This window comes from Tiliqua scincoides, chromosome 3 (assembly GCF_035046505.1).
Source record: "Tiliqua scincoides isolate rTilSci1 chromosome 3, rTilSci1.hap2, whole genome shotgun sequence".
Classification (NCBI taxonomy): Eukaryota; Metazoa; Chordata; class Lepidosauria; order Squamata; family Scincidae; genus Tiliqua; species Tiliqua scincoides.
This window is the reverse complement of record NC_089823.1, coordinates 83600540-83609484: the sequence shown is the minus strand read 5'-3', so window position 1 is coordinate 83609484 and position 8945 is coordinate 83600540. Positions and strand designations below refer to the sequence as shown.

The window sequence follows — 8945 nt, the reverse complement described above, 5'->3', positions numbered from 1 at the left end:
TTAAAGGGGCTTGACATTTGGCGGTGACATCATCACGTCACTGCAGAACTTCTGGGTGGCTGAGCACATGTATTGAATTTCATCCACAAATTGACCCTTATGTTTGGGTCAAGAAAGTTACATCAGATTTCATTCCCTTACACAGGTAAAGTCCTATCACATTGTATTGAGCTGCTTACTCTTGTATAACCTCCTTTAAGTACAACCCAGTAGTGGGCCTTTAAAATTTAAGTTCAAACTTATACATAGGCTCCCTCCTGAAGATTACCTCAGAACACGTCATTAAATTCTGAAAACAAGAGAGCATAGCCATATGACGGTCCAATCCTGAGCTGCCCGGGTGCCCAACCTCGGCGAGACCGAGAACAGCTGCCGCTGGATCCTGTGTGCCCCGGGCTACCGCGGGAGGCACCTTGGGAGAAGAGGACTTTTGTCCCCTTCTCCGGGGTAAGGTAAGCAGCCCCACAGTCAGGGTACCACCAAAAGGTCAGCGGTAATGCAAAGGTGCTTGTGTAGGGCACCGAGCCCTCCACGAGTGCCTTGGATCCTGCAGAGCAGAGCTGCACGGACCCACCCCCCTCCCTCCCCCGGCACACCTCCAGCCCACCCCTTCCCCGCATCACGCCTCCACATCACGCCTCCCTCCCACCTTCTCTCTGCCCCCTGCTGCCCTGTCCCCTCCCTGGAACACCTCCTCCCCACCCCTGTCCCCGCTTACCGTATTGCAGTTCGGCGGTCCATTAGACTGCCGAGCCGCGGAGGCTGGGCAACTGCCCCGCGCTAGCCCAGCACCGGCTGGCACTGGGCTAGCACAGATGGGAGCCTGGCAGAGAGGCTCACAAACATGCCTTACAGAGCTGTGCCACCGAGCATAGGATTGGGCTCTGACTTGCCTATACAAACAGAGCTCTCGTAATCAGTGGGTTCGTGTCACCAGGTGCAGGATGCCAGCATGTCACCCCCCCATGCAGTGGGTGGGGCAACACCCCAGATGATGGGCGTGGTGATGTACCATCACACTGCCCCCACTGGTTTTTTGGCTGTACCTTTTGATAGAACAAAGATAGAACACATTCTGCGTGAAATTATGCATTGATTGATATATAACATGATGATATTATTCCTCCAAACTGTGATTTTAGTGATTTTGGTCACTAATGGTGTCACAAACACCCCCAGGGCATCAACTTACTAACACCTTATTGCAGCTGTTTTCAGACTTTTAGCACTGGGACCCACTTTTTAGAATAACAATCTGTCTAAGACCCACCAGAAGTGATATCATGGTGGAAGTGACATCATCAGGCAAATTAAAATAAATAATTATAAATAATTTAAGTAAAACAAATAATTAAATAAGCAGAAGCCAGCCCTGTTCCACCAGTGAATTTCATCTGTAGCCTGCCTGCAATAACACCCCCCTCCAAAATCAGTAAGGTTTTCAGCCCTACCCAGTACCCAGTTCAATTTAAGATCTTCTGTTTAAACCAGATCACTGTCAGGATCCACCTGGCTTTGCAAGTCTCAAAAAGGTTCACCTTATCATCTGAAGCCTCTGTTTTGATCCTTTTTAGTGGTGAGGATCAGGACCATTCTGGTAGCCTTGCACGCTCCTTCACCTGATCTTCCACACCAGCCAAGGCATGGTTGCTTACTCGTGAGTAAATGTGACCATGAATGAGGCTTAGTTTCACTTTCCATAGAGCTCAATACATTTTTATGCTTGGAGGGAGGGAATTCCTTTTCAGGTGTTTTTGGGGGCTGCATTCATTGGATCAGGACCATTCTGGTATTGTTGGATTCCTCCTCTCAGCCTGCCCTTTCCAATGGGCTAATGGGCTCACATACTCACAAGTAAACACATGATATGGCTCACTTTCACTTTCCATAGGGCTCCATGCAATTTCTGTTCTCTGGTTTTTTGGCCATAACTTTTGATAGAAAGGAGACATTTCGCTCTGATTTTTTGCATTGCACTCTGCTCAAAATTCCACATCTGACGGTATATAACATGATGGGGTTACTCCTAACCACCGCAATTTTAGCTTGTCACCCCCCCAGTGCACGTCAACCCCCCTGTGCGTGTCACCTGGTGCGGCCCGCACCCCCTAGCAATGCCACTGCTCGTAATCAGCTCCTTCTCAATTCCATATGCACCAAAGAGAAAGGAAGATCAGAACATGAAAGACGAGACATTAAAAATAATTCATGCCTTAGATCCTGCTTTAAAAATCTGCTTGTTCACAGTATAATTCATGTACTACCTGTGCCTGATGTGCTCAACATTTAGGTAAAAAAAAAAAAAAAATCCAATGAACGACATCTAAATATAGATTGCTTCATTACCACTAAATCAGTCTCAAAAGGAGGAAACATTAAATGTACCAAGTTACTAAGTGCCACACAGTTTGCAATTAGAACGAATTACAATTATGGTACCAACCACTAATCCTGAAATAAAGTATTTTTTAAAAATATCCTTCCATCCTTCCCTCAAAACCACAGGCAAAAACATGATGACTATTATTAGGCCTTTCAGAAACGGAATCAATGAAAATATCATGCAAGGGTTTAATCTTTTTCTTAGCCAAATCATTATTCTTTGCAAGGACACAAAAGAAGCTCAACAACTTAAATGCTCATAGAGAAACAAATGGGTATATTGATGTATTCACCACTGTAAATGGGGGGAAATTGTTCTCTGTCTATTATTCTGGTGAATTCGGAGTTAGGATACAGTTTGCTCTCAGTTCAATGATGTCCTGAAGAAGTTGATTACCTTTCATATATAGTCAGTTCTCTCTATTGGAGGATTTGCTACCCTGCAAAATTCACTTATTCATGGGGAGCAAAACTGTCACTTATATCTTGTGATTTGCGAGCTGGTCTTGACTATCCACAGTCTTCCTGGCACTGCCTGGCGTAGCATAGTGAATGGATATCTGCAGGCATTCTGAAGCTTCCCATGGCCATTTTAAAGTGCTCTGTACTAGTTGCAGATGCCGTTTTGAAGGTCTCTGCAGCCTTGCTATAGATCTCTACAGGTTTGCTGAGGATCTCCATAGGAACAGTCCTGCTGGATCAGGCCGAGGGCCCATCTAGTCCAGCTTCTCGAATCTCACAGTGGTTCACCAGATGCCCCAAGGAGCAGGCAAGACCACAAGAAACTTACATCTCACTGCCACCTCCCTCCATCTAGCATTCTATTTACACCCACGCACCCCCCCAGCAAAGACACTAGATTACAATTGGATTTAACTTGTGCGACTTTATTATATGCACAATGACCAATTTTTAGTGCATTACTGAACATACCTCCCCTCCCTGGCCAGTCTGGGGCAGGCAAAAAACTAGGTCCATGGCCATCCATGGCCAACGGGATGACAGAAAAAATTCCTACCTGGCCCTCATGAGCAACCAGCTAATCTCAGACTGTACATACCAATCATGGCTTGTAACCTGTGATTGAGTTTTCCTCCAGAAATCTGTCCAATTCTGTTTTAAAGGCATCTAGGCTGGATTCCATCACCACATCATGTGGTAAGGGTTTCCACAGACTAATTGCATGCTGGGTAAAGAAATATTTTCTTTTGTCTCTCCAAACTCTCCTGAGACTCAATTTTAGTGGATGTCCCCTAATTCTGGTGTTGTGTAAAAGGGAAAAGAACATCCCTCTATCCACTCTATCCATCCCCTGCATAATTTTGTATGTCTCAATCATGTCCCCCCTCATGTACCTCTTTTCTAGACTGAAGAGCCTCAAGCGCTGCAGCCTTTCTTCATAAGTGAGGTGCCCCATCCCAGTAATCATTTTGGTTGCTCTCTTCTGCGCCTTTTCTAGTTCCACTATTCCCTTTTTAAGATGTGGGGACCAGAAGTGAATACAATATTCTAGGTGCAGCTGTACCATCAATTTGTACCATGGTATTATAATATTAGCCATTTATTCTCAATTCCCTTTTTAATTATTCCTAGCATGAAATTGGCTTTCTTCACTGCACATTGGATTGACACATTGGGTTGACATCAAGCTGTCCACCAGCACCCAAGATCTCCCCTGAGCTGTCACAGACAGCTCAGACTACATTAACCTATATGTGAAGTTTGGATTTTTTTTGCCCCAATGTGCATTACTTTACACTTACCTACATTGAAACGCATCTACCATTTTGCTGCCCATTCTCCCAGTTTGGAAAGATCCTTCTGAAGCGCCTCACAATCCCTTCTAGTCTTCACCACTTGGAAAAGTTTAGTGTCATCCACAAACTTGTAATCCTGAGGGTCTCTGCTGGATTCCGAGAGTCTCTGCTGATGCCAAGTAAGATTGGTCTTCTGCTGGCACCTCCTCCAACCCCATTGATCTTGGAGAGCCAGTAGGAGGAGCAACCGGGGATATCTCATGATGCCCCTGTAAGAACCACTGGCATAGGCTTGCCAGATTTCAGATTTTTGGCCAGAAACTGTGAGATTGCTCAAGCGTGCATATGCTGAGAGAGAGGGAAAGAAAGAGAATAATTCTAAGACAGGGCAAAATAAGCATTTAAACTACTACGTAGAGTTTCTGTAAAGAAAATTCATTAAATCCATGGATTCGTTTTCATCACTTCCTGATAGCCAAAGCTGATCAAGGAGCACTGTTACTGATAAGGGAAAACTGCAGAAAGTTCAGAACAGTGATTGTGGAGATGTTTAATTACTCCGATATTGATTGGGACAGCAACTATGCAAACACTAAGGAAACCATCATGATTACTAAGATAATGTACAATTGCGCTTTTGCATCATTTTCTTTTTTTTTAATGACTAAACAAATCTTGTCTCTAATGTCTTCTATTGAATTGCTGCTTGGTGAACAAATCTCTTCGTGCCATCACGTTATTGAATACAACAAGGCCTGCTAGTCAGTATATTTCGCCTTGACCTTATTGTGGATCTGATAACTAACTGTGTATTCTTTTCAAGAAAGGATGAAGTCAGTAAAACAGTAATTGAGCAGTTCTTGGTCTTGCAGAAATGAATGGCTGCAGATGAAGGAACTGCATATGGAAAGAAAAAAGGAACAGAGTGTTTCCTTCAGCGCTGCTCATTAAACAAGATCAATATGAGGAGCAGAGAGGTCTACATTGTGTTTATAAAGCTACAGTTCAGCACTAAAGATATTGGTAAACAAAGAGAGCGTAGAAAGGTTCAGCATACCGTAGTTTTGCCTCAGTCTCTCCAATTGTCTGTGTATGTAATGAAACCGGTTAAGTGCCTTGTAGAAACAGTATATATAATAATACAGAGAAACCGTGGATACTGATGCACCAGTACTATTCCAGTCTCACACCTTAGCTTTGCACATGGAAACCTAGGCATTTGACAGGTGGATGAATTCTGGGAAGTATACCAAAATCTGTCAAAATGAAGTCAGAGCAATTGAGGGTTGATCTTCAGAGAAGTGCTGCCAGAGGAAGTGTGAATGACTTCCACATCCTTTCCCCCCCACATATAGTGTCATGTGTGAAATAGGAACTCTCACTTCTTCTCCCACAGAGAGGTGTATGACAAGAAGAGATGCAACATGGTTCTATCGGTGCTTCTCTGAAGTCTGCAGATGCCCTGACCTACTCTTCATATAAGTACAAGAGCCCTGCTGGATCAGGCCCAAGACCCATCTAGTCCAGCTTCCTGTATCTCACAGTGGCCCTCCAGATGCCTCAGGGAGCACACAAGACAACAAGAGACCTGCATCCAGGTGCCCTCCCTTGCATCTGGCTTGTATCATCAACTTGATACATGCCATATCAACCTGATTAGTTCACCAAATATAGTATTGTGCATAGAAAGTAACACATTTGGCATCTTTTCTTGGCCTTGCTCTTCTTTCCATTCTGAAATCAGAACTTCAGAATCTGTGGTGGTCTTGCATATTTTTCTAACCATATTTACTCCTTCCTGCCACTCAGCACTGCTCAGGTGATCACCAGGGAGGATACTGCCGCTTCTCAGCTCAGCCAGGCCACAGTGATCTGGGGAATCAATAGAGACCTGGCTGGCTCTATACAACTGTTGTTTTGGAATTGGCTCATCCTTGTTGCTCACTTGATACTAGTGGCTACACAGATTGCCTTGCCTTGTATTTAGCTGAGCAGTGGCCCACAAGGCTGAGACAGATCCATGGCAGAATACTGGCATTCCAGATTCATGAAACCCCAGACAGCTCCAAGGGAGTAAGTTGCTTTGGCAAGGGCCAGGGTAGACTGAGGTTGTTATGTACTTCCCCACTTTTGCTTGGAGAGTGGTTACCTTGAAGGGGTAGCCTTCTAGCCTGGAGGTTTGCACTTTGTCTCCTCTCATTCACGTCCTGCTTTACTCATTGCTAGTGTGTGCATGCAACTACTGGACAGTTTAGGTTCTTGGCATGCCAAAGCGTTCAGGGTTCTGAGGCCTTGGGCTCTATGGGCAGGGCCTTGAGTTGCTGACTTCTAGAGTACAAGTGATTTCATACAGTAGATAAAAGAAACATTGTTGTTTTAAGTTTTGGAAGCTACAGATTTTCCCTCATGAATTTCTCAAGGATATTACTTCTTGTTTGCACAGTTTAATTGTTTTTCACTCATACCCTACTATGTCTAAACTGGAAGATATTGTTTCTTTATTAGGTGACTACAAATTCTTCAGCTTTCTGTTCTTCCCAAGACTCATACATTTATTATTATTTTGACCTGACCAAACAAGATTTCAAACTGCAGCACATCTTTTCTCTTTGAGAAAGCGCTGTCCTTAGCAAAAATGAGTATTACCTTGTACTAGCTAGCTACCATATAATTGAAATCCAATGTATTTTTCAGTGGTCAGATAAAGCTTGTTTTCAACTTCCACTTTGTTCCTGTAAAAAAAAAAAAATCAAGATCGCTTTAAGTTTATTCTGCAAATAGATTTTGTAGTAGATGCTGCTGCGGTGGACTGATATGAGAAACAATGAAAGTGGCTAACCAGTATTATTATGAGAACAATAAGCCGCAATACAGGCTATTGGTAGTTTTATCGCTTGCCTTTCCCCCCCCCCCCCCAACATTTTAGTTCAAGTTTTTGGATTTTTTCAGACACATACTCACACATTTTGGGAAAGTAAATATTGGGTTCTATTAGAAAGTTATGGCTACATTCAATTGTAACTAATGGGACTTAAGTTAGGCATCATTACCAGCTTGTCTCATTGAACGGTCATCACTCTTTGGATCCAACCCCATTGCCTCGCAAGCTCAAAACCAGGGATTGTGAAATCCTCACATTTGTAATGTAGTTCAAATCCATTGAAGACTAATATTGTCCAAAAATCTGGGTAAGACGCTTTTTCCTGTCAAAATTTAACTTTCCTTTCCTCCATTTCCCTCTTGTGACCTCTAAACAAACTGTAAATGCATTTACGTCATCCTAAATGTTACCCTGCACATGCCCAATCTCGTCTGATCTTGGAAGCTAAGCAGGGTCAGGCCTGGTTAGTACTTGGATGGGAGACCGCCTGGGAATACTGGGTGCTGTAGGCTTATACCATAGTCTTTCGAGACTGAAGGTTGCCAACCAACCAAATGTGCGCGGACTGCAATCAGAGTTTAAAATACATAATCATGTGCGCATGAAAAAAGAAGCTATTAATAGTTAGAAGTGATATTATGTGTCTAGCTGGATCCTACTATTGGCAATGAAAGATAAAGTAAAATGAACACAAGTCATTCCACATTATAGCAGGCAGTGGAAAAGCCTGAACTGTGCCTGCCGTACTAATCAGTGGCTGGGTATCTGGCAGCCATTCACTACACAAATATGTCAATAACGGCACCATTAGATTTTGAAAAGGAGCATCATATTAGCTTGCAAAGAAGACAATGGCAGCCTGCCAGGCCTGCTTCCTATCTTCCATCCATTTGACCCGATGTTTCTTACGGAATACTCATTTTACTTTCCCTTTCATATCCATCAGTGGAAATCAGCTACACAGATAATATCACCTGCCCTAAAAATAAGCTGGTTCATTCATGCAATAATTATCCAGGATACTATCTTGGAAGAACCGAAAAAGTAAATTGTAGAAATTCCTTTTGTGCATGTAGATTGGTTGTTGAAACACTTGTTTCTGTGACTAGTTCCGTGAGGGTGGTGGCAGGGAGCAGGGCCTATGAGAGGAATTTTAGCATCAGGTACAAAGTTTCTTCTCGGCCCTTTCCCAAAGAGGAAGGGGGGCAATGAGGGCAGGCAGAATGTGGGGGGGGGGCAAAATAGGGCAGGGGAGGGTGCGGACAGCCACAACAGTCTTTGGAGCTCAGGTCTATTGGCTTCTTGATGCAGAGTCCAGGTCTACCCAACCATGCGGCATTAGCAGCTAGAAAAAGTAATATGGAAAACCAAACACACTCCTAAGTGTCTCTGAAATTTTTGAAATATAGAAAATGGATTGCAGAATATTAGCATCTTATTTAGGCTCCAAGTGAAGTTCTGCAGCCGCTGTAGCCCCACAGCTGGGTCCCTGAGCTTCTATACACTCCTTCATGGTTATGGGATCCAACGAGCTACTGTAGCAGGCCAGTTTCCTCCCAGATTTGACACTGTTTTTTTAAGGAAGGTCAAGGATGCTTTCCTGGGCCTGGTGTGTATGGCTTGCAGCAGCAGTTAACACTGCATGCACATGGTTGTTGTGCCCCAGCATTATGTGCTGGCAGTGAGTTCAGGTAAGATAGGAAAATGTCATGTCCCAGGAACTTTCTGGGGCTCCTCCTTTGGCTCCTTGGCCCCCTTTCTGACCCTGGACCGGGTTACAAATTACCCCCTTTACCCCTCTCCTAGGCCCTGGCAGGGAGGTAGGAATGCTCAGATGGGAATGTGGAGATTCAGAACTGAACTAGAGCAGCATTTCTCAACCGGTGGTACATGTACCATCAGTGGCAGTTGCAGACCTGGCCCCT

General features: G+C 44.0%; 1 pseudogene; it reads left to right on the top strand.

Moving 5' to 3' along the window:
- Positions 1 to 7413: 7413 nt before the first annotated feature.
- Positions 7414 to 7532, top strand: LOC136646275 (5S ribosomal RNA; annotated as a pseudogene).
- Positions 7533 to 8945: the final 1413 nt, after the last annotated feature.